The sequence below is a fragment of the Camelus dromedarius genome, chromosome 30 (genome assembly GCF_036321535.1).
Source record: "Camelus dromedarius isolate mCamDro1 chromosome 30, mCamDro1.pat, whole genome shotgun sequence".
Lineage (NCBI taxonomy): Eukaryota > Metazoa > Chordata > Mammalia > Artiodactyla > Camelidae > Camelus > Camelus dromedarius.
Genome location: NC_087465.1, coordinates 12461669 through 12486356, shown reverse-complemented (window position 1 = coordinate 12486356; position 24688 = coordinate 12461669). Strand labels below are relative to the sequence as shown.

General features: G+C 40.3%; 1 protein-coding gene and 1 long non-coding RNA gene across 3 annotated transcripts in view; both read right to left on the bottom strand.

Moving 5' to 3' along the window:
* LOC116149638 (uncharacterized) overlaps positions 1-15558 on the bottom strand; it is a 144204-nt gene extending 128646 nt beyond the window's left edge. Inside the window, exons 1-3 of one of the 2 annotated variants that reach the window (XR_004133250.2) lie at positions 15221-15558; positions 10981-11121; positions 8431-8660 (exon numbers count right to left, since the gene is read on the bottom strand). This is a non-coding gene — a long non-coding RNA (uncharacterized LOC116149638). The remainder of the gene's footprint in view (positions 1-8430; positions 8661-10980; positions 11122-15220) is intronic. The other variant, XR_010378482.1, reaches the window with a different exon arrangement.
* Positions 15559-17827: 2269 nt separating this feature from the next.
* The window catches only part of XKR9 (XK related 9), a 238574-nt gene continuing 231713 nt past the window's right edge, over positions 17828-24688 (bottom strand). The window contains exons 22-23 of the mRNA XM_064480873.1: positions 22631-22746; positions 17828-18087 (exon numbers count right to left, since the gene is read on the bottom strand). The gene's annotated coding sequence lies outside the window, so the exon portion shown is untranslated. The remainder of the gene's footprint in view (positions 18088-22630; positions 22747-24688) is intronic.

Below are 24688 nucleotides of genomic sequence, written 5' to 3'. Positions count from 1 at the left end.
AAAAGAGAAAGCCAGCTATAAAGAAGAAAAATAAAAGCTTTTCTAAGGAAGAAACTCAGATTTCAGAATGGAGCTGTGGATTTGGAAACAGGAAAACAGCCAAACTTGTAAGATGTTTTTCATATTACATGGAAGCTCAGTCTACCAAAATCTCACAAGCAAAGGTCTTAGAAAGGCATGTTATAAGGCAAAATCAAGTTTATGAGAATGGAGATCTTGACTTAAGCAACTGAGGCCCTTAAGACAGGTTGAACAGGAGGCTGCTATGCAGCATGGGGCTAACATGAAAAAGACATGCAGAGGAGGCAACATAAAGTATCGGAACACTCACCCCCTGTGGAGTTTCATGTTCGTGATGTATTAAATGACACACTGCTGTTGCTGAAGAAGGATTCAGCATTGACATAAAAATTTCAATGTGTCAGTCTTTACAGTGGACACAAGAATTTTATACACTATTACATTTATGCACATTTTTATTATCAATACTACTTTACATTAATTTTTAAAACTGAATTCATAGCTTCTTAAGATCTGGTCATTCCTAATTTTCGGACCTTGCAAGACAGAAAAATAAATCGTGATAGATATCAAATGTTAAAAAATTGACCAGAATGGCTTTTTGCTGACACAGCTTAGAAACTATACATCTCAAAATACCTGTTACTGCAAAACACTGTGGTTGGAAATGCCAGAAAGAAATTTTTATTTTAGAAACAACTGCATACTTTTGAATGGATCTTATGATGATAGCTAATGTGAAAGAAAACTGGGAGTCCATTTATGGTAAATGTATCTCAGCAACCAAGTGAAAAGCCAAATAATGGTAATGGTGATGATAATCATAATAATTCATCTGCTAACATTTACTGAACACAAAAGTGCTCATCTAATTTAATGAGACAATTCCATTTATATGGACTTTCTATTTAATTATAATAATAAATCCAACAGGCATATTCCCTAAGATATATGTTCAGAGAGTTTAGCCTAGTAGTTAAGCAGTTAAGAGCACAGCATGGATACTAGAGTGAGATAGGGCTGGTGTTGGTTACCCCCTTAACTAGCTGCATGACCTTAAGCAAGTTACTTAACCTCTCTGTGTTTTTGTGTCTTTCATCAACAAAATAGGAATATTAATGAAAATTAATTGCTATAATATATGTAAAATGTTTGAAATAGTGCTGGTAGACATTAAATGCTCAAAAGACGATAACTATTTTAAAGATGAGTAAACTGAGGCTGAGAAGTTCAGAAACTTGCAAAGGCCACACAGCTAGTGAGCAGCAGATCTAGGATTTGAATTCTAGCAGTACGGCCCCAGAGCCCAAGCTTTTAGCCAAATGCCATCATGAACACAAAAACTTGAATTTGTTCTTATAAAGAAAGAATTTGCCATTTAGATTTTATATATGGTACATGTTATAATTATTTCAAAATTCTCATCCAAATTTAATATAGAGATATAGAATTATGATCCATATTTAGAATAGTCATTGATTTGATTCAATTAGTCATAGAATTTTGAATTTTAACCCATTCTTAGTTCATCCTATGACCTCCCAACATCCTATATTTAATTCCTTTAGTTTGAAAAACATTCTTGTTCTACTAAGACAAAATTGAAAAGGAATTATTATATAGATCGATTTGTATTTTGTAAATCATAGAAACAAAGATTTTTAGTGTTTTTAAGTTAAAATTTTTCAATCATAATTCTAATTCAAATTTGTACCCTTGTAAAATTTCAAATCTTACCAGACTTTTAAAATTTCACAAGAAAACTTGTAATAGGATGTTCAAAGAGTTTAGTGACGATAGAATAATCTTTCGAGCATTTCATTTGTTTCTTCGGTCTATTTTTTAAATCACCAACAGCTAAAGAGTCCCCAGATGAATTCAAAATCACTACAACCTTTTGCGTTTCCTTCTAACATACCTTAAAGATCACTAACCTGCAGATATTTGGATGCTTTTCAATATATCACAAGGCAGAAAAATTATAGCTTCCCTAGCACTTGAGGACTTTTTGTTGCTGACGTTAGAAACATCTTTTACTACAAGTTTTATTAAACACTGAAGAACACACATTACAGAATGGGAATCACCTCCATTCACTGAAAGAACACTGTGCTGAACACAGCTTGCAAGTAGCTTGTACTAGAGAATTTTTATTAAAAAAAAATAAATTACCAATGAAAATGCAAAGTCACTTCTCAGAGCTAAGTAGATTTCTAATAGAATTACAGGTCATCCTAAGTTAAGCACAAGCAGGTGAATGAATGACCACGATAAGAAAGGATGAAGCCTTTCTGAGACTGTTCTAGAAGAGTCCGTGTGAGGGCATCAGAGAATCACTGTCTCCCAGGCACCTCCCAAACCTGACCTGAGTCCCTTTCCCATGGCCCCTCTGTGGATCGTGGTGCCCGCAATCTCTGCTCATTGCACATTTCTCTGGGAAAACGTACAATCTAATGTACAAAATATATTCCTCAGACCCCAGCCCCCTTTAGTGGCACAGAACTCTCTCACCCCGCCACCACTAGACTGCGGGTACTTTGGATTGACCAGATGACGGGAGTGAAGGTGGAGAACATGTCAACCAGGTCAAAGGGGCCCAGCCTGGCTTTGAGATGGACATTACTACCAAATGAGGGCTGCGTGGGGAGAGGCAAGGTTAGATGGGAAAATAAACTGGAGATGAATTGGATGTATGTGCTGTTGAGTTTAAAAAGCCTGAATGCATATCCACAAACAGATTTTTTCAACAGTCTCAGGAGAGACTTTGTAATTAGGAGAGAAATTGGGGTTAGAAAGCTAGATTTAGGAGTCATCTTTGTCGACACGATAGCCAAAGATTTGGACCTAAAAGAGATGAGTCGGGAGAAAACGTAGCCTAACAAACAGGAGATCAGCACAGAACCCTGAGAAACGTGCCTCTGAGGAACAGATGGGAGACGAGGAGCCAGCAGTGGAGAAGATCTAAAGGACGGAGGACAAGGGGGCTGGAAGAGGTGGCTGACAATGTCAGGGTTTGTATAAAGTCAACTCACATGGGAGTGGAGGAACTGCAATGCATCTGATCTCAGGAAGCCTCGGGTAACCTTTGGGAGAGCAGTTTGTCTGAATTTCTCAGAGAGGAAAGCAACATTTAGTGGAATAAGTAACAGCTTAGAAATATAGCCTCGTCTCATCAGAAGTCTAGACATCAAAGAAATCAGAAATGACCATTACGTGTCAAGGAAAGTTTTTCATTGTCACTGTTTCTTTGCTTTTAATCTTTGTGTTTGTTAAGACATGAAAAAAACAAGAAGATGTTTATGAGCAGAAGGAAAAGATAAGCCAGTGGGGAGGGAAAGATTGCAGATACAAGAGAGAAAAGGGGTGTTTAATGGGGCTGCAGAATGGAAGACAATTGGAAAAGTCACCGTGGAGTGTGGGGTAAAGGGCATCCCAGGCAGCAAGTGAGCAACAACTCAGGTTTCAGAGAGGATGGTGGGGAGGAGTAGGGAGGAGACAGAGCACAAAGACAGCACAGGAGAGAGGAGAAAAAAGACAGCACAGGAGAGAGGAGAAAGCAGGGAGGCACGGAGCTGGGGCCATTCAGGGTTTATGCTGATAGGCGCGTTAAGCACTGATCCTTTGGGAGATTTTCCTGGTGGGTGGTGAGTAATTGGGGCAGCATGAAAAGGCACTGAATGGCACAGTCACAAAATCCCTTTTTTGTCTATCTCCATCCCTGCAGATCAAGACCAGAAGCAGCTGAGATTGCTTGCGGGGGAGGCTCCTGGTGGAGACAGGAACTGCACATCTGCTTTGACACCCTTCAAACTCAGCATGATTTAAAATGAAAAGCTTATACAGTATTTACTCGAAGGGCCAAAGTCAGACGGAAAATTTTTCAATTATAAAATTCCAGCCCTGCCAGAAGAACTCAAAGCCCTGAGGAGAAATACAAAGGCCACGCCAGGCCCACAATAAAACTCAGGTAAAATGGGAATGTGGGTCCCCCTTTAATTTGGTATGTCTGTCCATGTTTCTGCCACCAATGTTTTGAGAAAGAAAAAGTAGGTCTTCTTTTTCTTAAAGAAAAAAAAGTTTTTTCTTTTTTTTTAAGCCAGTTAAGACCCTATCAATATGTCATAAAACCAGGCTTGCTTTATTTTAGGATTGAAGGTGTTATGAACTAAACACAGAATGGTGGATTTATGGATCCTTGACACTGGTAACACTGGTAACATCTCTAGAAAAACATTCACTTACCCTCCAGAGAGATACTGGCCTTCAGAAATCTGTGCACTCAGTCTATATAGATTTATGTATTTAAGCTTCAATAAATAAACTGTAATCTCCTGCACTAAAAAAAATCCCATTTTTGTCTCCTGGAAGAGTCTGCAGTGTGTGTCTTGGGGAGCCCTAGTTCACCAGTGGTTCCCTTTTCTGTTCTTGTATGTTAAAGTGATTGAGAGTCATATTAGTCCAATGCTCTTTTTCAATAACAGAGTATGGTTTTATTTAAGACCTACTTGCCTCTTACCTGGTTTACTGCTACCCAACATGTGATCTTCTAACCACAAGGAAGGAGTTTTCCTCTCCAAAAATGTCCCAACTCTCCATCCCTGGATTTAGCATTGCCTTCCTTGGAATCTCCATGGCACTTGGATGTTACATCTCCTAAGACATTTCTCATCCAGTACTTTGTAGAGTAGTTATTTCCACACTTGAGGTGTATGACCCTTGGTGCCCTCCCACAGAAGCTGGGTACAGAGGTGAGGAGACTGTGGTCACCTCTGCCTCCCCTGCAGCATCTGGCCCCTTTGTAATCATACCGAGGTGGTAAAATGAAGAAAGATATCAAGCAGCCAGCATGAGTTCAGCATCAAGTATAGTTTGTGGGCAACTGGGTGCGCCCTTTACTCCGGAATTGGGGCCATCTCACACATGAAATAACATCTCAGGAGTAGACAAGCAGTGTGCTTGCTGCCAGTCAAACTCCAAGAACCTTTCTGCCTGTTTTTCCAAAAACAAAATAGAAAATACGGAACAAAAAGGTCTAGAGTTCCCATCTCTACAGCCAAAACATGTACAGTAGTGAGCTCCCATAAAACCCTGCTTCATCTGGTGCCAAGACATCTGACCAGCTTGCACAGTTACAGAAGGAAGTCTTTTCACCATCCTCAGGCACAGTTTGGAGACTGGCATTTCACAGGTAGAACCACAGCCTTAAAGCGACTCTCTACCTCTAAGGCAACCAACTGCAGCCCTGTTTGGGAGATTTTAAAGAGAGCAATTTCTGAAATCCATTCTGCCCAGGCTCACCCAGAGGATCATGGAAAGAAGAGAAAGGTACTCTTTGCCACATCCGTAACTCAGTTTAGACAGCTGAGCCCCAACCATGACTATAGAGGATTATACCAAAGCCCTGCTGGCAGATTCAAGGAAATGAATGATGTAGTAATTTATCCAGTGCCTACTCTTGGCCAGATATTATGTTAAATGCCTTATATACATCACTGCTAATCACTATATCCTACAAGGTGAGCATTTTCCTCACAACCCGATAGACAAGGAAACTAAGGCTCAGGGAGTTTCAGTAACTTGCCCCAGAGTCATAGCACTACCAGATGCCCTAGCCAGGATTCGAAGACAAATCCCACTTTGGAGTCCACTTGACCCCAAAGCCCACACCCTTTACATTACATCAAACTCCCTTTATGAAATGCAGATTCTAAAACAGGAAAAGTAATCTTGAGAAACTATGATACTCATTCATTAAAACCAGAAAATGTAAGCATCCACACTACCTGACACTGAATGATCATGACGGTTCCTAGGCAGAGAAGCCCCCAAATTCTAGCCGGCTGTGTAGTGTAGGGAGTAGGAACTTGAATTCCCAGGCAGGCTCAGCTCAAATCACAGAACCATTTATTAACTCTCCAAGTGCACCAAAAAAGCACTTGGAACAACTTTCCATCTTTCTCCATCCCAACATCCAAACTCCATTCAACTCCTCAGAGGAGGAGCTCAATCTCCCCTCCTGCCTTCCTCCCTTCCAGACATGGCTGTGTTTGGGCATCTGCAGGAGTACCGTCAACAGCCTCCTGGGATAAGTTGGTCAAGAGCTACGGTTCAGCCAGAGCAATGGTTTGGACAGTTGTAGGAGTACAAGTTCAGGCTTCTCTGTCTCCTTCCCTGCAAGAAGTCACCCTAATTCCACTTCAGCATGGGGCTTCAGCGCAGACCGACTAGGTGTCAGCCACCTCCAGTGGTAAAACTCCTGCCAGGACAGCCTATTTAAGACCCAGATGTCTGCTTCCTACTCCTCTCCCCCACCCACCTTTCCCTGGTGCAAAAAGTACATTCCTGTTTTTAAGGGAATGAGTGTAATAGCTGACTGGATCCAAATGGGCTATGCAGAGAATTTTTTTTTTTTAGTTGATTGAGTTTTTAGTTGTTTTCGAATACTCAAAAGTTCTGATTCTCAGAAGGCAGTATTCTTTGCTTTGAGCCGTCTCAGCCGTGGGAAGATAGAGGGCACAGTGTGAACCAAAGTGAGAGGGCAGGCAGGGTGGCCACACAGGAGAGGCAACAACTGCACTAAATGTTAAAAAGTGAATGGTAGACCAATAAAATAATTTCCAGAGAGACTTCATTTAGTTTGGAACTTCTCTGTTATATTAGATGTGAAAATTTTAGGAAAGATGTAAAATGAGATGCTCTCTGGTCACTCCATCAAGGCTGGTGTTACTGTGTTATTCACCCCCTTGTCACTAGCCACACCTACTCCACCTTGTCCTATGTCACAAGGGGTATTACAGTAAACTATCTTGATATTGGTCAACTGCACTGTGATTTCTATACCACAAATTCCCTGGGGTTAATGAAATATTGAGGGTGGAAACCTTACTTTATTCATTCTTATCACCTCCCAGCATCCAGCACAGTGTCCCTGGAACAGTTTAGGTCTTTAATCAGTTATGTCGAGTTGACCTGAACAATCACTGAATCACTTCAGGAATTCTAAGGCAGTCTGAGGCCATTCCCCAGAAAAGCAAACAGGTATCACCAGATTTTGATAAGCATAAACCATTGCTTCTTAATATTTTCATCTTATGATGCCAGAGGGCATCAATCCCTTACAAACACTCTAATGTTTATGCATTCTCAAATTTGAGTACTGCTGGAGTTTCAGATTCTCTATGAAATTAGCTAAGAGAGGTTTCACTTAGCAACTCCAGAACCACTTCCAGACTCACGTGCTTACAATGGTACCAGTGATAAGTACATTAAAAGCTTTCTCCCAGAGGATCAGAGAGCATTCTTAATTATGTCACTGTCTCTACAGCACATACTTTTTTTGATTACTTTAATAGGTATTAGAAACTACTCATTTGCATAGTAGGAGAAAAGAAAACCAGAGTATCCAGGTCACCTGTGCAGACTGATCAAATCATAATAAGTTAATTTATTTCACAGAATCCCAATGGCAGATGTCCCTATATATGGTGATGAAGAGATATCCAAAAATCAACTGCATAAGGATATTCAAGCTGTCCACCAGCCATCCATCCATGGGGTCATCTGTCTATAAAGCACACTGCTCAGAGAAGTCTGATCATCATTCCAGAGAGTAGTCATTGTGCTTCCCGGAGCACATCAGGAGCTGGTCACATGACCACTCTGGCCAGAAGCCATGTCTGGGGCCTAGAATTATCTCTGATATTGGAAAGATCACAGGAAACTTAGCACATGCCTGGATATTGGGCAAAAAGAGTCAAAAGACATCTACTTGTCTTTAAGAATAAACCAGGGAGCCATAGTAAGAAGCCCTATACATTATACATTGACTCTAGAAGACAAACCCATCAGTCCTGGAAAGCGCTCCATTAGAACGACTTAAAGTACCCCGAAACAGATGATAATATTGACCAAAAAGATTCATCACTTCATTTCTTCTTGGTCTTGAATGCTCCAAAGGAACACTTTTCTGAGCTTGATCCCCCAGTTAGACTACTCATTCCCACTATAGCTTGTACGTTCTTCTTTGTAGCACTTGATAGAACTGCAGTTTGCAGTGGACTTGACAATTAGAATGTGAACCCTCCTGGGGCAAGGACCAGGTCCACCTTGTTTGCCTTCATACCCTAGGACCCAAATGCCTGCCCAGAGGCAGACTCTCCAAAGAAGTTTGTTGCAGGCACGTATGAACCTTCAATAAACACATATTGACTACATGCGTGAGCTGGGAACCATGCTAAGTGCAGATCAAGCCAGCAAAAGGAATCAGAAGCCAGCAGAGCCAGGCCAGCTGAACCAATTAATAGCAACATCTACAAACTTGATGAGAGAGCTGAAAAACTCCGAGACAAACAAGAGCTACTTCTGGGTGCCCCTTTTCCCTCCTCCCCTTTGCAAGCCACAATTACATACCACAATTACGGTGCTGCCCCTGACAGTTTTGCCAGTTCCGCTGAGGTGACAGGGGTCCAGGTGATATGAAGTGCAGAGAGCAGTTGGAAGGGCACGTGATGCGGCCACACCAAGGCGCTTCAGTGGAGTTGTTTTCAGGTGACTGAGTGATCACCACGTCGATAAAATCCTTTCTTAACTGCCATCAGGTATTGTCTTTTTAGCTGCCCCTCCCGAAGTCTCATTACAGCCTAAAGGCAGAGAGTACACAGTAACTGGGGGAGCTCAATTACCGGGGACCTACTTGTCACTCATGACTATAAAGACATCTTCAGAGAGACTGAATCTGGTTGGGTAAAAGCTGGTCATCTCCTATAGCAGTCTGGTTTGGGGCTGCCTGCATCACCTATGGTGTTATTGAATACAAACGTTCTGGCTCCATCTTAGATCTACAAGATGAGACCCTACTGAGGAGACCCCACAAATCTTTTTCACAATGCTCTGGCTTTTATACACACTCCAATTTGAGCATTGCAGTCTCTGCCGATTTGAGACAGGACTGGCCTAGAGAAGTTCCTCTGGCAATGAGGGACTGTGATGACAAGCTCATCCCTTGTTTGTTCTACTTTGGGCTATGAAACAGGACTCCACAAAAGCCTGGAGGGACATGGAGGGGAGCAGAAGGAGGGTATTTTCACCTGGCAATTAAACAGTGGAAAGAAGGGCAGGCCAAGTGAAGGAAGAAGGTAGGTCACGTTATTCAAATATAGATAGCACTTCATGAATGAGGCTCCTGGAAACTGCCCCGGACTTTAAGGTTTAAATTCTGTACTAATGATTTGCCAGTATAATAGATGATCTTACCTCTCAGAGGGCCGCCAAATTAAAACTTAAAATATCCAGCCCTGGTCAGGGCTTGGAGTATTGAGCACTCTCAGATGCCTTTAGTGGGGAGTCAAAATTGGGGCAGCCTTTTTGGAGAGAAATTTGCTAATAATTATCAAATAAAAAGTATACCTTCCTGTTGACTTACTATTTCCACTACTAAGAACCAATCGTGCACATTTGTCTAAATCCACTGAATATACGACACCAAGAGTGAACCCTTAGGTGAACTACGGACTTGGATGATTATGATGTGTCAGTGTAGGCTCATTGTTAGCAAAAAAAAAGTACCATACTGGCGAGTGATGCTGATAATGAGGAGGCTATTCATGTGTGCGGATATCCAAACCAATCTCTGTACCTCCCTCTCAATTTTATTGTAAACTTTAAACTGCTCTAAAAATTTGTCTTAAAAAAAAAACCCTATGCTCATTGCTCATTAAGTATTTATTTGTTTGAACTTAAAAAAAAAAAAAAAACTTCTCTTCTAAGTTCCACCACCAGAGAAAGGAACACCCGAGAGCATGAATGCTTCTAGAAATGTCGGCACTGTCACGATTCTGAATAAACTTACCTTGCTTCAGTGTAACACTTAAAAATCAAGAAAGAAAAGGAACCATTATGTTGACAGGTTATAGTAGGAGGAGCCATTTCAATGAAAAATCACTCTCAATATTTTTAGCCAATTTTAATGACTTGAAGCAGTGGAAAAACACTCATAATGATTTTTCTTGTCCTTTTCAGCTGCCTTCCTCTTGGCTCACAAAACTTCCATCACTGTCTTGCAGCAGTGGAAGAATTATTTTCATCCCGCAGAAGACTTGAAGATTTCTTTCTAATAGCTCTGTTCGGTTCTTGAGTAAATAGAAATAATTCCACTACCTCTTTAAAACTTAGTCCCCCATATGTATTCTAAGAGATGCGGAGGGATGTGTGGAAATTATGGCTCAGCTCAGATTCACAGCCTGAGGTTATAAGGCTCCTCGCCAAGTTTTCACCTATATGGAATCATTCACCAGACTCAACCACTCTGCCTCTATCCGAAGGAAAATACTAACATGATTTAACTGCAGTCAAGAATTCCAGTAGGTCCTCGCTAAATGTGGCATAATCTTTTCCATGCGTAGAGAAAAGGAAATCATTTTGCTAATCTATGCCTCACTTCAAACAATCACGTTTCAGAGCTCAGTCCTCCATCAAATCTGAGGCAATTTAATGAACTTTAAATTTACTTGGTTAAAAAAAAGATATAATTTGGAGAACTACCACAAATTCATGGATACAAGAGCTTTATAAAAAAAAAAGTGTACATGGCTAAAATACATCAGAAACATTCTGATTTTTCCAAGGGTTTTCTTGGAAAGTCATTTTCACACTCTGCTCATCATTTCTCTTTTACTTCATTATTTCAGATAATTTCAATGTCATGATACGGGTGAAGGGGTGTAGAGCTAGTGATGTAGTTAGGGGTGTAGAGAGAAAGGAGATATTCAAGATGCAAACATCACAAGAGGGAACTTGCTAAAGAAGAGAGCACCATGAATGGGGAGAGGTCTGGAAGACAAAGTGTTTCTTGCCAGACCAGTGAGACTGTAGACAGTGTGGTTAGACCCATTTGTGGTTTTCCTGTGATCTCTTGTCAAAGGCAGATAATTTAACAATGGTAAGAATAAAGGAATGATTTACCTTATAGCTGATGTGGCAGGAAAAATACTTTAAGGTAACTTTTTCTTCAGGCAATGGAGTAGTAAAGACAACAGCCCAGGGTTTACATGAAAAGGTAGCATCATTTAAGGTGGAAAACTAGTTCAAAGAAGTTCTGAGGTGCTAAGAACACAAATTGGACATGAAGAAAATCAAGATCAAAAAACCAGGTTAGTGTCAAAATGCATTAACTTAGAAATTCACAGACAAATATTCCAGTTAAAAAGACAGACTTAACTGTTGCTGCTTCTACCAGGACAGCTTAGCAAATTGTGACTTCAAAGCAAGCCCTGCAGTGGTTGAGAGGCTGATGCTGTTTCTACCTAAAGGTCAGGGTAGGGGTGAGGCTGGGGGGAACAGGTGGCTATGTTCAGTTGACTGCCTCTTTGGGAGGATGGTGTAAACCACGTTGTAAGCTAAAGAGTAAACCATATGAGTAGTTTTAAGGAGGTGTTTAATGCTCAGGGTTGTTAGATGGGTTGTTTTACCAGTATAAATGGGTTTAAATATAAATGGCTCTAACAATGGAAAATGCTCCAGAACAGGTTGTGGATGTACAAAACTGAAGAGTTCTCTGTGAGAGCTCCCAACCCCATAGAAACATGTTCCTCAGTGGGGAGAGACAGAAGACAAATAGAAAAATCCTGGTCGAGATTCAGGAGTTGATTCTAGTCAATAAAGTGTTTCTCTAACTGGGATATTTATACACTGTATGATAAGAAGAGTGTAGAGCTGCCGACGCCTCTCCAAGAGTCAACTCATTCTTTCCTTTTCCAGCAGAACCCAGTTTTTTCCAGGGTTGCAAGTGCTCAGTTACAAAGAACTAAATAAACGACTGTGTTTTCCAGCCTCCTTTATAGCAAGGGGTGGGCACAAACTATAGACAGTGATGTACAAGCAGAGGGACCAGACAGGGCTTTGAAAACTCTTTGAAGACTACTGATGCAAGTGAGACATGTTTCTTTTGTCCTTTCCCCTTTCCCTTCTTCTCCCTGATATGTGCACAAGTTGGCTTGGGCTCAGATGTCATCTTGGGAGCGTGAGGACAAGAGACACATTCCTCGAGGATGGCAAAGGCAAAGCCCAAATCCTTGATGGATCATGAAGCCACCATGCCAGTCCCAAACTACCTATCTCCATTCTGCCTTTGCATGAGATAAAAATGACCCCTGATTCATTCCAGCCATTGGGGTTTTTGAGGGGGAGAGGGAGGGGTGCAGGGTTCCTAGTACAGCAAGGTGACTCCTCACTTGTACAAAGTATAAGGTGCATATTTCACATTTTCTGTCCCATTCTCCTCGTCTTTAGTCTACCAAGTTCAAATATTTAAAATGTAAACTTCCCTGGCAGAACATACAAAGTATCTAGTAGTAAATGCTATCTGATCCCTTTTTTCCTACAGTTAACCACTTATCCAATGGAAGGAATGAGAATGTTAATTTTAAGAGTGCTGTGAGGGTCACTCCCCAGTAAGACCAGGTTGAGGTGAGGTGCCATGCTGCGGGCATGCATATTAGCTGACCACCACTCACATTTCTACTAATTTTTATAATTATTGCTCAAAAATTCACCTGCTGTTTTAAGAAAATCAACTAAGACTTTAAGTCTTTTGAATAGTTCTACCTCGATTATAATCACAACCAGAGAAAAAATTAAAAATTGTATTCAAAAATAGCAGTGGAGACCCCAAACTGAAGAGTTTACTGTGAGAACTGCCAACCCTACAGAGCCATGATCCGCAGTGGGTAAGACAGAAGACAAATGGACACAATTCTTTTTGGGATTTTAGGCATATTTTAAAGCTTTAAGAATTTCCATGAAGACTTATATGAGATAAAAGAAATTAAAAGGAAAAAAGAAGTCTTTATAAAGTGATTTGATAATTTTTTTTTAACTCCTCAAGTTTCCATTTTGAAAGTCACGTATCCCTAGAAATAAGGGGAAAAAAAAATGAAAGCAGCTCCAATGCATGGTTCTGGGATCTCATAGGATTCCTCAGTTCCAAATGTAAATAACAAACTGCTCTCCTCTGATTGACTCTGCTCTACCACCATTACAATAGACCCTGACAGACAAGTTCAGGAAGACCTTCCAGTTCAAGGAAGACCGAGATGCAGAGGGAAGATGTGATGGGGTGGGAGAGAGGCTGCTTCCTGTCTTGGTCCCCCTCTTCCCACCTCAGCCACTTTTAAAAGCCCTTTATTCATCTTGACACAAAAAGCCAATTCAGCTCTCTCATGGTGATGATGATGGTGAGGTGCAATGGCACACTGTCTGTCAAACATGGATTGTGCTCAATGTTTTACGAGAATAAAAGATTTAGCCCCACAACCACAAGGTGACACATTCCTCCCCACTCTGAGACTCAGAGATCCAGTGGAAATTCAGGTGGAAGGTGGTTACAGCACAACGTGTATATTTTTAAAGCAGTAAGTCAGCCTCCAGCACTCAAGATCCACATGGCTTCGCCCTACACCCCCTTAGTGCCCCCACTATGTCTCCCATGGATGAGATTTCCATTTCAGATTATGAAAAAAAAGAAGAAGAAAGGAAGAGAAGCAACACTTTGCCAGCTTTTACTCTCAAAATGGAGAGCAGTGGCATATGCAGCTTAGATGAAGAGTGACTTTGGAAGCAAATTCTGGCGTGACAGACCCAGGATCAATTGAGAGTAGAGGTGGTGGGGACACTGTTATAGAAAAATGACCCAGGTTCTCAGAAAGCAGTTGCAAGGTCCCTAAAAGAATGGCTTCCAGGATGCTGAAAACACAAACACAAACCTAGCCCCCTGAAAAAAAATGTTCTGGATTTTCCAGAAAAGCCTCCTGGTTGGGGGGTTGAAGCATGTGGAGTTTGTATTCTAAAGACATGCTTTCTGTATCTGGAAGGAACTCTAATTTAAAAAAATACATGCACCTCAGAGTTCACAGCAGCACTATTCACAGTAGCCAAGACATGGAAACAACCGAAGTGTTCATCAACAGATGACTGGAACGAAGATATGGTATATATACAATGGAATACTACTAAGCCATAAAAAAGAATGGAATACTGTCATTTGCATCAACATGGATGGATGTAGAGATTATCGTACTAAGTGAAGCAAGCCAGAGAGAAAGAAAAATACCATATGATATTGCTTACACATGGAATCTGAAAAAAATGAGACAAATAAACTTATTTACAAAACAGACAGATTCACAGACACAGAAAACAAATTTATGGTTACCAAAGGGGGAAGGAGATCTGGAGGGATAAATTTGGAGTTCAGAATTTGCAGATACTAACTACTATATATAAAATAAATAAACAACAAGATCCTACTGTATAGCACAGGTAACTATATTCAATACCTTGTAATAGCCTATAATGAAACAGAATATAAAAAGAAATATATATATATATATATATATATATATATATATATATACACACACACATGTATAACTGAATCACTATGCTTTACACCAGAAATTAACATAACATTGTAAATGGAATATACTTCAATTAAAAAAAAAAACAAAAATAAAGATATGGTTTTACTTTAGACTTTGTTAGTTTGATAAAAAGAGTGAAGTTCTCTAAAGATGAGTCCATGAACAGTTTTTTTAATATTAAGATACAGTATCTTATTGTAAGTATCATATTATAACTTTCATCTATAAGAGAAACAGTCATTTCCTATATCAGATATAAATATGACTGCTACTGTTATTACTATATAACTTGGAGGCAGCAGGAGAGTTTTGAGGGGCCTAACACAGTGCATCCACTAGGCAGGAGTGAGTCATTCCTGCTTTAGAGACAGAAGAAATTATAACACTGTGGTGCAAGGGGAGCTCCACTTCTGGAGCTGAGGTGAGGCTGCAGAGACCCACTTCTGAGGCAGAGCAGCCTCAGGAGAGCATCCAAGGTGGGAAAGAGAGAGGGGGAGACCCTCAGACTCTGGCAGGGAAAGACTAGTCTTGAGAGACCAGTGACCCTGCTGTGGGGATTCAGATCAAAAAGTGGTGGTGGTGGCAGTGTCGTCACCACCTGGCTCATGTTGCCGGCAGGCTGCTGTGAACGTTAGGGAAGCAAGTGTTGGTTACACAAATATATTATTTGAATCCTTTCCTGATTTCTGTAACAGAGGACTTTTTTTTTTTCACATGATTTTTTTTTGTCTTTATAGTCAAGTTTTCCATCAGGTCCCATCCCAGTAACCACAAATGAGACTTACAGTTTGGGGTTTGGAGTTGCTCGTGTGGGCAGAAGCCAGCACTTGTACAAGCAAAAGTGTATGTAAGGAACAAGTTCTCGTCCAGTTAACGGTGGAAAAACCCAGCCTACGCCAGCGACATCCACATGGCGGTCGACACGCTGGCACTGAAACAGCCACACCCTGTGGCCTGGGACCGCAGGCCGAGAGCAGGTGCCGTTCTCTTCAAAAGTCTGCTAGTGTGATCATCTCTAAGGCTCACAGGCACAGAAAACCAGCTGATGGTTACTAAAGGGGGAAGAGGGAAGAGGGATACATTAGGAGTTTGGGATTAACAGATAAAAACTACTGTATATAAAATAGATAAATAACAAGGTCTTATCATATAGTATAGGGAACTATATTCAATAGCTTGTAATAACCTATAATGAAAAAGAATATATACATATGTATAACTGAATCACTATGCTGTACACCAGAAATTAACACAACATTGTAAATCAACTATACTTCAATTAAAAAAAAAAAACCTGCTAGTGTGTTCTATAACCAGAACTGGGCATCTTACTAATTATTTCAGGCACAAAGGTATTTCCCAGATGACATGCACCTGGGACATGACTCCAAACTGGGCTACAGCCTCAGGGGACTGCACTGCTCCCACCACCAGTAGACTGCTAGTCATTCCAAACATGAGAATGAGCTGTAAGCAGAAAAAGAATTCTCAAACTGCCCCCAATAACCCTGTCCAAGCAAACCCCATAGCTGTCTGGCGACCTGATGTTCTCCTTCATTTCTAAGCTAATTTACCTGTTTCTCAGTTACCATCTGGAATATTTGTAACATCTGTAGACAATCTGAGGAACACTGTGATTCATGAAACTCAATTTCAAAAATCAATTTTAAAAAGACACTCCCTACAGTTTTTCTTGCTCCCTGGGACTCCAGGAGTGTTCTCACAAAATCCTTGATTTGTTTCCAGAGCTTATCTCATGATTCTCGTTGTCTCTGGGAAGGGGTGTCATTCTAACAAGATCTCAGTGAACCATTAGATCAGCCAGTTCGGTCTAATTGCCAAGCCAGGAAACAGCCCTTAGCAAATTTCAGCCTCTGTCTGCATCCTGTGAAATGCATATTTTAAAGGTAGAGATAAATAGATACTTCTCTACTTAAAGAAGATTTTAGATATTGTCAAAGGAAGCATTTTTCTCCACATGTGAACATTCTTCTAGAAGGACCCAGGCTCACCACAAGTGTATCCTTAGAAGGATGCATTCACTGTAATTATATGTGGTTTATAAGACACATTAGGCAACTGTGTCTGTGAGCAGACAGAGAGGTTCTCAGCTGGGTGACTCACAGCACTGCATGGGGAAGATTACAATGTTCCAAATAGGTAATAAGCACTTTGCAGAGAACAGAATAAAAGAACAAAATTCTGTTTTCATATTAGTTGGATGAACCTTTGATCTGTGAGAGAAATGAGGGCCTTTGGAAAACACTAGCACCACTATTGTTCCTGTTCAACCCGCTTATACTAATGCGCCCTGTACCTGTTCTGAAAGAAGAGCTTTCTCAAAGGCTTTTCATTTACTCCGTCATCATTAGAAATGACTCATTATGCTCCGTAATTTCAGAATTCCCAAGCAGGACAATGAAGAATATGAAACCCCTTCAGGCCTCTTCATTAACAAAGCATTTACACAGATGCATGCATATATACATGCCGTACACATGTACTCATGCGTGCACACACATATCTACATATGTGTATAAAACACATACATACACTCATACGTATATGTGTATATATGTATACATGTGTGTGTGTGTGTGTTATATATATATGTATATAAACAGACACATAGATCATTTTCCACTCTGAGAAAAAATCTCTCTTCTGTCACAGGATGATCCTCTTTCACATTAAAAACTGTCAGGGTGATAATCATAGCAATGGCAAACGTTTTCTCATGTACATCCTCTTTTAAGTTACAGAGTCATTTATGATTGTTAAGAAAATGGTTCTGCTTCAAAAATTCTCTGCCATTTTTGTGGTACTGTTGAATATTTTTCATAGGCACATTCTTGTCCTTATCCCAGAGCCTATACATCTGTCATCTTTTAAAGCAGCAGTTCTTAATGCGGGAGGCATGGAGATTCTGTCCCCAGGGAACATTTGACAATGTGTGGAGACAATTTCAGTTGTCATAACTGGGGAATTGGCAGGCAGGACTACTGGCATCTTGTGCGTGGAGTCCAGAGATGCCATTAAACACCCTACAATAAAGAATTACCAGGCCCCAAATGTCACTGGGACCGAGGCTGAAAAATTCTGTTCACACTAAAAACCTCATCTTACTCAACATTACCACTGTCCTTCCATCTTTCAGAACTGAGCCAACACTAATCACCAGGAAGATCCCCCTCAATATTCAACCAGAAGCGTATTGGTGTGCTGATAAGTATTCGCCCTTCAGCGTCAGAATCATCCACAGCTTAACTCCAGAAACACACCTGTCTTCCGTAAGATGCAAAATTGTTTCAATCTAGTTAATGGATCTATTGGGAAATGGTATAAAATGAAAGTATAGACAATAAGAGAGTATGTGTATTAGTTTCCTCGGGTTGCCACAACAACTCACCACGAGTTAGCTAGGAGGCTTAAAACAACAGAAATTTATTCTCTCACAGTTCTGGAGGCCAGAAGTCTGAAATCGGTGTTAGCAGGGCCCTGCTCCCTCTGAAGGCATCGGGGAGAATCCTTCTCGCCTCTTCCAGCTTCTGGTGGGTCCAGGCATCCCTTCCTTGGCTTGTGGCTGCATCACTGAAATCTCTGCCTCTGTCTCCACTGGCCTTCTGCTCTTCTGTGGCTTCTCCTCTTCTGCCTGTTATAAGACACTTGTCATTGGATTCAAGGCCCAACTGGGAAATTCAGGATGATCACAAGATCCTTCATGAATTACAGCAAATACCATGGTCCTAACTAAGTAAGGTCATATTCACAGGTTCCAGGTGATAGAGCTTTAGAGGGGCCACCATTTAATGTCTCTGTGTGTGTGTGTGTGTGTGTGTGTGTGTGTGTGTGTGTGTGTGTGTGTGTGTGTGTGTGTGTGTGTGTGTGTGTTTAAAAATCACTGTTACAAGGCCAGGCTCAAAACAAGCAAAACATTTTCTCAAGGTATAAAGTAAGGTTTAACGTACATTTACCTGGATTAGTAACCCCACCACAGCTTCTGTCTATTGAATTAAAAAATGTATCATTTCTTGCAAATGAAAGCTACAATGAGGTATATCACCTCACACTGGTCAGAATGACTATCATTTAAAAGCCCACAAAGGATAAATGCTGGAGAGGCTGTGGAGAAAAGGGAACCCTCCTACACTGTTGCTAGGAATGTAATTTAGTGCAGCCATTATGGAAAACAGTAAGGAGACTCCTTAAAAACTAAAACCAGACTTAACATATGATCAAGCCATCCCACTCCTGGGCATATATCTGGAGGGAACTCTAATTCGAAAAGATACATGTACCACAATGTTCATAGCAGCACTATTTACAATAGCCAAGACATGGAGGCAACCTAAATGTCCATCAACAGATGATTCGATAAAGAAGTTGTGGTATATATACATGATAGAATACTACTCAGTCACAAAAAAGATTGAAATAATGTCATTTACAGCAACATGGATGGACCTGGAGATTGTCATCCTAAGTGAGATAAATCTGACAGAGAAAGGCAAGTATCATATGATATCACTTAAATATGAAATCTAAAAAAGTGAAACAAATTAAGTTTTTTACAAAACAGAAACAGATTCATAGACATAGAAAACAAATTTATGGTTACCAAAGGGGAAAGGAGAATACACTAGGAGCTTGGGATTAGCAGATAAAAACTACTATATATAAAAAAGACAAACAACAAAGTCCTACTATATAGCACAGGGAACTATATACATTATTTTGTAATAACCCATAATGAAACAGAGCGTGTATATATATATATGCATAACTGAATCACTATGCTGTATACCAGAAACTAACACAACATTGTAAATCAAATATACTTCAGTTTTTCAAAAAAGAAAAAAAATCTATGATTTCTATCTACAAACTATTTAAAGCAAAGACCAGGTACCAGAAAACTTGGTGACTAGAGAGAATGCCAGAGAGAAACTAGCATGTTTACTCGCAGGTAAACAGCATGTATTATTCAAGACAGGTGAGGTTCAGTCTCACTTGCACGGTGCATGCCTCCATAATTCTCCCAGACAGCTCTCAAGTGTCCCACTGTTTCATCAGATGAAGGCAGAAAAGATCATGGAACTTGAACAAACTTCTAAGAGGGAGAAAGACCTTGAAAGATATGTTGTTAAAATGTCTTCATTTTAGAAATTAGGAAACTAAGATCCCAAAAGCTTTCATCTTTTATTACTTGCCCAACATCTCTCAGACAGGCAAGGCCCGAGGCAAGATTAGAAGTTTCGACTGTCATTCTAGGCCAAGGTTCTTCCTCTACATTATGGTTCACCTACTTTCCTTCTGCTACTAAGTACACCCATTTTCCTGATCTTTTAGCTGAAATAGGAGATCACCACCCATAGGACACATTATTTTCTTTCACTCTATGTCAGGCAGCTTGGGTGACCATGATAAGAGACCATAGGCTTTGTGTCTTAACAGAGATCTATGTTCTCATGGTTCTGGAAGCTGGAAGTCTGTCCATAGCTCAGCCCCTATCACTTTACATCAATAGAGTATTGTTTTTCAAAAACAAAATTTTTTTATATCATTTAATCCCCATAACTTTGTGACTTGTTCCATTTAACAAATTAGGTAACTGAGGCTCAGGGAAGTCAGTTGGCTGATCCAAGGTCACACAGCAGGTAAGATGCAAGCTGGAACTCAACATATGCCTTTTATTGGGATTCTAGAGCTCTTTCCCAGTGTCCAAGATGACCTTTTGTATTGGTCACCTTTTAGTAGCTGTTCTTATAAAGCACACATGGACATTGTGAAAATACATGGTTTCTAACAAGGTCCTTAGAGAGACCTTTGAAAGTCTAATGTGGTAATTCTTACACCTGACCATCCAACATATTAGTGACTTAAACCCCATAGAATGGAAACAGTTTAATATGTCATCTGTTCTCATGTACACCAGGAGTAGGACTTGAGAGGAGATTCAGCTGTTCTAACAGTAAGCCATCAAGTCCTACCAAAAAAATCATAAAGGAATAAATGATTATTCACGGTGATAAGAGCACATGTATTTTGAACAAGAAAACATTATGTTAAAGAATGTGAGAGAAAAATGATGTAGATTTATTCTGAGAGCTTTTCAATAAAACCTCTAGGATGGAACACTAGAAATGTTTCATTCCATAATGTTCTGTCAAGGTTTTTCCAAATATAAAAAACAAAACTATTGTCTGTTGATAATGATATAAATTTCAAGAAGATTCTGAGTATAAACTTAAAAACTTAACACGTAAAATACATTCTCTGTTACATAAAGTTAAGAAAAAACTTTACTACTTATGTTTACTAATAAAAATTATTAATGTTTATAGGTGTGGTGACACTAGTGTTGTTATAGAAAAATTCTTTTAGAGATGCACATAGAAGAAACTATTAGGAATGGAATGGTATAGGTCTGTGATTGACTTTCAAATACTTTGAAAAATGAAGCAAATATGTGTTAAATCTCAGTGATAGGTATATGGCAGTTCATCACACTAGTCTCCGTACTCTTATCTCTTAAGATTTTATGTCTTAAGATATGCCTAAAAATTCATAATTAAAAATAGTAGGGTATTGCATATAGTTCACTGTGCTATACAGTAGGACCTTGTTGTTTATCTATTTTATATATAGTAGTGTATATCTGCTAATCCCAAACTCCTAATTTATCCCTCCTCCATCCCCTTTCCTTTTTGGTAACCATAAGTTTATTTTCAATGTTTGTGAGTCTGTTTCTCTTTTGTAATTAAGTTCATTTGTCACAGGGAACTGTATTAAATATCTTGTAATAACCTATAATGAAAAAGAATATGACAAAGAATATATATACATGTATGTATAACTGAATCACTAGGCTGTACACCAGAAACTAACACAACATTATAAATCAACTATACTTCAATTTTTAAAAGATTTTAAGAAATAATAGGATATGTTATGAAGTTACCAAAATCTTGGAAGCAAAATATTAATAGTACGTTATTTAACAGACAATGACCACAGAGTAATGCATGCATGGCCCATGTAAGTAGAACACAAGGGAAGAGATACACATTTATCTGTCTAGAGAAACACATCCCATCCCTCTAATTTCTGCTGCTAGTACACATTGATCAGCATCTTTGGAGCAACCATAACTCTCCTTATTATTAGAATTGAAAAAGAAATGAAGAATTCCATTTTGGGTAAGATGGGCCAGTCTGGTTTTTCTTTTTGACATACAAAACCTGTACATAATTAATGTATACAGCTTGATGATTTTGGAGATATGTAGACACCCAGGAAATGAACACCACCTCCAAACTTCCCTCTCACCCTATTATTTACACATATTTTTGGCATAAGAACACAACTTAAGATTTGTCCTCTAAGCAAACTTTTAAGCATACAATCCAGTGCTCCAGTAATCCAGTTAACATGAGACTCTATACTGCACAGCAGACAGTTGGGTTTTGACTGCTAGCATTATTCTCGTGATCCACGGTAAATGCGAAGAGGCATTTTCAGGAGAATTAAGTCCCCATGCAACTAACAGTAAAAGCAGAATTTGTGTGGAAAGCACACAAGAGCTCATACACATTCTCTTTAAGCTTCAATTTGAAAGAATTTCTGAAAGGTTAGAAGCCTTCCCCCCTGAGGGTATTCAAAAAGCCCAGAAGTACTTTTTTGTCACTTGTTCTGAATTTTTTTTCCCCAAGATGAAGTACAGGAAGCTGATTCAGAGGAGCTAGTAAATTTAATCATTTAAGGGCCCCATGCCTCCCCCTAGTCTCCCCCCACCCCATGCACAATTCCTAATTCCTACCCAGATAGAGGACAGAGATGACCTTGGGTTTAAGTGGAGCCTTTAGCCTACCTTTGGGCTTTTATTCAAATAAAGCCTCCCATTTTACCTCTCCTGTGAATCGTGTGGGTGTGCTCAAGCAGAAGATACACATGCCAGGAAAACAAATCTGGTCATACACTTGGATTCTCCTCACTCCGGTCTGTTTCAAGAGGACCACCTGGCCTCCGGAAGCTGTTAGTCACCATCAGCTCCCAGTTTGAGGATATCATAATAAATTCATGATTTTATTTGATAAATAACTCTGCAATTGACCTCACAAGATTTGAGATTTTGGAAACCTGTTGGGTTAGAAAAGATGCTAAACCAAGTGACAGGAAAGAAGACTAAACCTCACCTTATTAAAGGAAGACAAATGAGGTGCGCGTGTGTGCAAAAGCCCAGCTGTGAGCTCCCTCGCCATCCTCCCCATAAGTTGAGAGGAGGAAATGTTCCATCTCCAATACCGAGGAGCTGAGACAAAGAAGCAGTGTGGTCAGTGGACTGCCTCACAATTCTAGGAAAAGTTGAAATTGTATATTCAATATTTTGCTATTAACAAAGAAACAATTGTTTCTAACAAAAAATCACCCCTAATCCTGCCCTGGGAAATGGTGTGCACTATCAGCACATTGGTCTATAGACGCCCAGATGCTCAGAGAGGTCTGCCCCATCAAATCTAACTAAAAAATGACCCAGTCCATCACCATCAACCCCACTGTGGAAAATTTGGGTGCTAAAAGTCGGAAAACCCAAATCAGACTGGTTTACGCAGGAAGCGACATTAATCCAAAGGCTCAGATGATGTCTCTGTCTCTCGAATCTGCAGTTCTCCATGATGGCTTCATTTACAGGGCTCTTGTGATGAAAACATGGCCACAAGCAGCACCAACAGGTTATATCCTCCCAGATTTAAATCCCCGAGGAAATAAGCCTTCCTTCCTACCAATGGCTTTTGTAAAAGACCAGGGACTGGTTCCAGTTGGGTTGTATGGTCATCCCTGAACTACTCTGGCCAGGGAACACAAGGGCCTCAGGAAGGCTGAAGGCCTGGGGAAGGGAGAAGTGCGGGGGAAGGCCTTTTGCATCTCTAAGAGCAAGTCAGCAAGCAGTGTTGCTTATGCTCCAGTGCCACAGAGCTAGGCATAGAAGAACCCTTTAAAATTTTACCCACAGCCCCTTAAATATTCCAGGCTACACTCAGATTCTCATCCCAGCTTCCTTACTAACGGCCAAGCTTTGTTACTGAGGAGCATCTTGCCTGGTTCCTTCTTCCCTCGGGCCAGTGGTTCTTCCAGGTGGCTTCTCAGCCCTTTGGGATATAGTCACCTGGCATCTCTATCCCAGCTGACTTTCAGGTTAGAATCTAAACTCTTTCTTCCTAGCGTTGTCCATGTGGTGTCAATTTGGGAGGCCTTTTGAAAGACAGCGTTTGGTTGGCGTTCTGATCATGTTTTACATGTGTAGTGGGTGACAAGAAACTAAAGTGAGATAAATTTGCTTCCACTTGGAATAGCTATACTCACATAAGACAGCACAGAGATGATGGACCACATGGTACTGGGCCCACTCTGTCATCTTGCTGCCTCCTTTGGGTGCCAACTCCATCCTCAGCAAGTACAGTAAGTTATAAGTGGACCCATTTCTAGAGCAACAGCTGAAGGCCTGCACATCATCATGGCCACGTGGCAGGGCCACTTCTGTCTCTGTGGAGGTAAAGGCTGAGTCCTCATGGAAGGCACGTATGTAGGAAGAGCAGACTGCAGAGTCAGCTTGCTTGGGTTTGAATCCACAACTCTGCAGCTTACTAGCTGGGTAACCATGAACACGCCCTTGAATGAGACAACCTTTCCTTCTCTGTGCCTGATTTTCTTTGTATTTAAAAAGAGGATACTTTAAATCTGCCAGCCTTATGGGATGATTAATGGGATTAAATAAGGTAGTACCCATGAGGGACTTATCACAAAGCCTGGTGCATAAGCTGTCAGTAAACGTCCCCTGCCACGGTGAGTGTCACAACCACCACCACTACCAAAAGTGAATGTGATTGAGGAACATAGATTTTAGGTACAGATTTCTTAAGTTCAATTCCAATCCTGTCTCTTACTGTGGAATCTTGACCAGTTACCTAAGCTTCCCAAGACTTGGTTCGCTTATCCAGAGACTAGGAACTACAATGGTACTGGCCTAACAGAGGTGGAAGTGAAGTTCAAGTTCAATAAGCATATCACTAGGCTCTCACATGTCGTCTATCCTTTTATTTATGTGGCATGACACTGGAAGTGTTGTGATAAGACCCTCCCTCCTCAGTATCAAAGGGAAAAAAATGTTCCACAATTGCCACTTCTGTCCCAGGCACCTGGAATTCAGGAGTTTGGAAAATGTTCCTTTCATTTACAGGCAATGTTCACTGTTA